Raw genomic sequence first — 6,377 nt, 5'->3', positions numbered from 1 at the left:
AAGTTCAAACTAACATTGAATCGTGCATGTATCTCAACACTGGATAAATGGTCCTTGACGTCTGCCGACAACTAAGTAATTCATTGTCAATTGGGATTAGCAAAATCCAATTATTCTTTTCTCTAAGATTGGTCTTTTTAGAATAAACTGCTTTACTCAGGTAAGAAGATACAATTGTAGTTTCAAATAACAAACTTTGCAAGACAGAAAAATAATAAGCCCTTAACAGATGAGTTGTCGTTGAGGAGAACAACCCACATCGAGAGAAGCATCGCTGCAGTAAGGAACCATTTACACCATCACCAGGACTCCACCAGGGGATTCTCCTTGAGGTTTTTTAAGCTGCTTGAGCCACCTGAGCTATCCAAATCATAGATTAAAATCACGGGAGAAACTATTTCGCGGCGGCCTCTCTCAGCAGCTATAGCGGCCGCCATAGCAGGCAATAGCGGCAAATAGCAGAAATTTTTCTGGTGGGAGAGATGATTTCTAGAGGTGGCCAATAATACTACATCTACGTAAACCTGTTACGTGATCTTACGTAACCTTCCCTCCAATTCTCTCCTCCCCCTGATTTTCATGGGTGTGGGGCCCCCTCCTTCCCCTTCTTCCAATTAAAATTTGCCAAATCAGCAGCATTACATAAACCTTACGTAGCTTTGCGTGGATGTAGCATTGCTTATATCATGGCCCCTCTAACCATCCAACTATAGGTTGGTTCGCTCTGATCACATGTTTTAAAGCGCAAGTTTATTCTCCGGTATTTTCTGGGATGTTATATACCAAGCCGCTCGCGATGCATGAGCATGAGCACACACACTGCCTTCGTTGCTCAACCGCATTTGCAGGTACCAGAGACGCACCGCGTCCACGAGATGGCCGTGCCGGTGTGGTTCTTCTCGCTGGCCTCGCTTGGCGCTCTCCATGTCGTTGCCATCAGCTTCCGCCTCATCGCCTACTTCTCGGTCTTCCACCGCCGGCCCATTGACCTGCGCCGCCGGTACGGTGCCTGGGCCGTCGTCACCGGCCCAACGTCCGGCATCGGGCGCTCCATGGCCCTGGAGCTCGCGGAGAGGGGCCTCAACCTCGTCCTCGTCGGCCGCGACCCGCCCAAGCTCGGGGACATCTCCGAGAGGATCTCCAGGGCTCACGCCGCCGTGCAGACCAAGACCGTGCTGTTCGATTTCTCCCTCGTCTCCACCGCGCAAGGTGTAAAGGTTGATCGTAGACATAGCGTACGTATGCGTCTGAGCACCGACTGCCTGACCGGTCGTGTCGTGTCGATCGATCTTGGGCATGCAGGCGACGAGGCGATGCGGCGGCTCCGGGAAGCCGTGGCGGGGCTGGACGTAGGGGTGCTGGTGAACAACGCGGGCGTGGCGAAGCCGGGCGCGGTGTACCTCCACGAGGTGGACGTGGAGGCGTGGGTGAGGATGATACGGGTGAACGCGCTGGCCCTGACGGAGGTGACGGCGGCGGTGCTGCCGGGGATGCTGCGGCGAGGGAGGGGCGCCGTCGTGAACATCGGCCCCGGGTCATCGTTCGGCCTCCCGTCCTACCCCCTCTACTCCGTCTACGTCGCCACCAAGCGGTAACGACGACGCGCACATCTTTCGCGTGTTATTCTTGAATTGAAACACATGATCTGTTCCTTTCATCAATCAAAATAGACTAAAAAATCAAAAAAGAAAAGAAGAAGAATACATGCTCTGTTCTTGCCGACCTGCAGGTACGTTCTTGAGTTCTCCAGGAGCCTCTCCGTGGAGTACAAGAGCAGATGAATCGATGTGCAATGTCAGGTATCCCCATAATCACTCGTTTGCGTTGTAGAAATGTGGGGTCGGAGCTCGTTGCATGTTCAGAATGTTGGGTATGGTTGTGACCTGATCTTGTGCTTATGAGGTTGCATGCTCTATGACTAAGTAGTTCGCATGTGGTTAGTTTATAACGGTCTTTTTTCGGTTTTCCATTAATTAAATGGGCAACTCTTTCATTAATCGATGAGGTAAATCTTTTATCTCCATTTGAAAAAGAAAAAATCACTCGCGTACATAGGTGAGCAGCTGATGTATATAAACACATTCGTCCTCCTTAGATCTATTCATCTTTAATCAAGATAGTGCATCGAACACTAGAAATAATAAAATTAACCATGCTTGATTGATAGCCTATATAATCCACCAGGTCCCGTTCCTGGTGGAGACGAACATGGTGTCGAGCGCGGCCAGGCTCGTCTGGCAGCTCGTGCTGACCCCGAACGCCTACGCGCGCGCGGCGGTAAGCTGGATTGGGCACGGATCGCTGTGTATGCCCAACGCCGTCCACCGCCTCCAGGGATGGTACCTCTGCTACTTCTCATCAGATTTCATCACCGATTGGTGGTTGTTACGGCGACACCTGAAGGAGAGGGTTATCTTTCGGAGGCTCAGATCATGGAGGAAATCACAGGGTAACTGTGTTGCTACCGGGAACAATAGTGCTGGTGATTAAAGCGAACGAATTTGCTAAATCTCATATAGGCTATGTCACATCTAAGACTGTTTGGTTGAGCTATAGACTGTGTGAAATTTGTTGTGAGCCGTGAGATGTTAGAAAGTTGTCAACTTCCACCTGTGGAAAAACCGGAAGTTCCCCCTAAAAAAAAAACCCGGAAGTTGTTTCACTAAAATAACTAATGTAGATTTGGCCATGGATTGTCTGCAACGCCCCTCGTCCATGAGATATGTTTATATGCTAATTGATTATAAGACAATGATCTTTAAATTGGTAGAACGACCATTTTGAAAAGAAAAAAAATTATGACAATGTAGATGATTCAACGACAATACTTTGATATTGCATACATATAAATAGATACGGATCCCATAATACTATTAGAAAGACATGGATCATACAAACACATATAGTTCACATGATGATGACCTCCATCAACATAGTTAACGTATGTTGAGTATCGACTATCCTACTACGAATACTGGTCATGGTATTTTCATTCTCCTGCTCTTCAACAACGGTACTCCCTCCCGCCCAAATTAATTAACACAAAGTTAGTACAAAGTTGTACTAACTTTGTACTAAGTTCATAGCAATTAATATGGATCGGAGGGAGTAGTGATTAAAGTAAATGTCACGGCGGACCAAAAAATTATGTCAGAGGAGGATGCATGACCAAAAAATTATGTCATAGGAGGATGCATGCACCAGCGAGATGATATGTTAATCTGTGGAATTCATGGAACTATGAAGAATGGAGGCTAGCGTCATCCTCAAAGAGATACTCCCTCCATTTTTTTTATACAAGGCCACTTTGTTTTTTGTGTAAAACTTTGATGTATAATTTTAGTCAACAAAATATGGATTATATGTCATCAAAATTATATCATCGGAAAGTTCTTTGAAATGTGCATTCAATGAAATACTTATTGTAGTATATAACTCATTTTTGTTGGTAAAATTAATGGTCAAAGTTAGACATAAAAATATGAAGTGACCTTGCATAAGGGAATGGAGGGAGTACATGGGAATGTTAACAGTTCTAGATGCCAACGAGTTGGCTCATTTGTGTGCAAAGCAAGGCAATTCATCCAGAAGGAGTTGCTTGTGGGTTAGTTTTATCCTTAGATTTTTAGTTGATTGTATTGCTACCTCCCATAGTGAGAGTATCATCCATCTAAGTGAAAAATATGATGTGCCACTATAATTGATGATGTGAGAGGGGATTCTAATAGGGAAATGATGGTAACCGTCCAATCGGCCGAATGAGTGCGCCGGTCGCACGCATGCCGCACGATTGCACATCGATCCATGCTAGCAGATCAAACCTATTCACGTCTCCTGATCGAGTAAATTGCTCAAAGACACCACATTTGTGGCTTGGATACCAGAAAACTATTGCTTTTGCCAAAAATAACAGAAGACCACCAACTCGTCAAGTGAGTAACAAATCACACTGATTCGATATTGGGCCGTGTCTAACAGCAAAACTGACGGGTGGGACCCGTTTGTCTGGGCTGCTATGGCAAAGACTGGTCCTAGTCAAAGTTTCACCTGATGAGGTGGACCGGGGGGGGGGGGGTCCCACTTGTTTGTCTCACACCTCCTTCTTCCTTAATTTTTCTCTCCCTAAACTTCTCACCGGCTCCATCCGCAATCCCGCCGGCAAGCTCCACCGGACTTGAAGAAGGGGCGGCCTCCGGCAAGCCCCGCCCCGCACCCGCCGGGCCTAAAGGAGGGACGCACGCCGGCAAGCCACGCCCCGCATCGCCGGACCTGAAGGAGGGACGCCCATTGGCAAGCCCCGCCCGCGCCCGCCGAACCTGAAGGAGGGGCGCCCGCCGGTAAGCCCTACCCCGCACCCGCCGGACCTGAAGGAGGGGCGCCCGCCGCCAACCCCCGCCCCGCGCCCATGCCCGGCTTCCCCGGCATGCCCGACCTGCCGCTCCTTCGGCTTCCCCCGTGGCAGAGTCGACAGTTGTGGCGGCGCCACCGCGCATGTTGGGGCCGTTCAAGGTGTTGGGGAACGCAGTATTTCAAAAAAAATTCCTACAATCACGCAAGATCTATCTAGGAGATGCATAGCAACGAGAGGGGAGAGTGTGTCTATGTACCCTTGTAGATCGAAAGCGGAATCGTTAAGTAACGTAGTTGATGTAGTCGAACGTCTTCGCGATACAACCGATCAAGTACCGAACGCACGGCACCTCCACGATCTGCACATGTTCAGCTTGGTGACGACCCTCAAACTCTAGATCCAGCTGAGGCCGAGGGAGAGTTTCGTCAGTATGACGGCGTGTTGACGGTGATGATGAAGTTACCACCGCAGGGCTTCGCCTAAGCACTACGACAATATGACCGAGGTGGAAATCTGTGGAGGGGGGCACCATACACGGCTAAGAAATCAACTTGTGTGTCTATGGGGTGTCCCCTCCCCCGTATATAAAGGAGTGGAGGAGGGGGAAATCTGTGGAGGGGGGCACCATACCCAAGGGGGGAATCCTACTCCTACTAGGAGTAGGCCCCCCTTTTCTAGTCTAACTAGGAGGGGAAGGAAAGGGAAGAGGGGAAGAAGGAAAGGGGGGTTGACCCCCCTCCCCAATTCGAATTGGGTTTGGGGGGGGTGCCCCTCCTCTGGGCCGCCTCCTCCTCTCTTCCACTAAAGCTCATGAAGGCCCATTAACCCCCCCGGGGGGGTCCGGCAACCCCCCGGTACTCCGAAAAATGCCCGAACCTATCCTAAACCTTTCCGGTGTCCAAACATAACCTTCCAATATATCAATCTTCATGTCTCGACCATTTCGAGACTCTTCGTAATGTCCGTGATCACATCCGGGACTCCGAACAACCTTCGGTACATCAAATCACATAACTCACAATACATATCGTCATCGAACGTTAAGCGTGCGGACCCTACGAGTTTGAGAACTATGTAGACATGACCGAGACTCATCTCCGGTCAATAACCAATAGCGGAATCTGGATGCTCATATTGGTTCCTACATATTCTACGAAGATCTTTACTGGTCAAACCGCATAACAACATACATTGTTCCCTTTGTCATCGGTATGTTACTTGCCCGAGATTCGATCGTTGGTATCATCATACCTAGTTCAATCTCATTACCGGCAAGTCTCTTTACTCGTTCCGTAATGCATCATTCTGTAACTAGCTCATTAGTCACATTGCTTGCAAGGCTCATAGTGATGTGCATTACCGAGAGGGGCTAGAGATACCTCTCTGACAATCGGAGTGACAAATCCTAATCTCGATCTATGCCAACTCAACAAACACCATCGGAGACACCTGTAGAGCATCTTTATAATCACCCAGTTACGTGTGACGTTTGATAGCACACTAAGTGTTCCTCTGGTATTTTGGAGTTGCATAATCTCATAGTCATAGGAACATGTATAATTCATGAAGAAAGCAATAGCAAAAAACTAAACGATCATAGTGCTAAGCTAACGGATGGGTCATGTCAATCACATCATTCTCTAATGATGTGATCTCGTTAATCAAATGACAACTCATGTCTATGGTTAGTAAACTTAACTATTGTCGGAGTAATGGGCCACGGGTAGGCCAACCCGAGTCCCAGAATCTTTTAAGACATCGGGGCAGGCTGCGCCCCTCAAGACCCTAGGACAAAGAGCCGCCTCCTGAGGAGTCGACGGCCAGGCGGCCAACTGCTCGCTCACGGCCGAGTCCCAGGGACGACTTCCAGAGAAGCAGGCTTTGGGGAGTCGGCCGGCGACTCCAACAAACCCCATGACCTCATCAAAGGGGACGAGGCAGGGGCGTGGCTATAGCAAAGCCCACCCCCGCCCCTCACCAAGGGCAGGCATGGCCACAGCACGCCGTACCCCGAAAGATCTCGGTG

General features: G+C 49.1%; 1 pseudogene; it reads left to right on the top strand.

The window, feature by feature from the left end:
* The first annotated feature begins 804 nt into the window (after window positions 1–804).
* On the top strand, window positions 805–2,689 carry LOC123107263 (very-long-chain 3-oxoacyl-CoA reductase 1-like; annotated as a pseudogene).
* The last annotated feature ends 3,688 nt before the right edge of the window (window positions 2,690–6,377 follow it).

Source organism: Triticum aestivum, chromosome 5A, assembly GCF_018294505.1.
Source record: "Triticum aestivum cultivar Chinese Spring chromosome 5A, IWGSC CS RefSeq v2.1, whole genome shotgun sequence".
In the NCBI taxonomy this organism is placed as follows: Eukaryota; Viridiplantae; Streptophyta; class Magnoliopsida; order Poales; family Poaceae; genus Triticum; species Triticum aestivum.
This window is presented reverse-complemented; position numbering and strand designations above follow the sequence as displayed.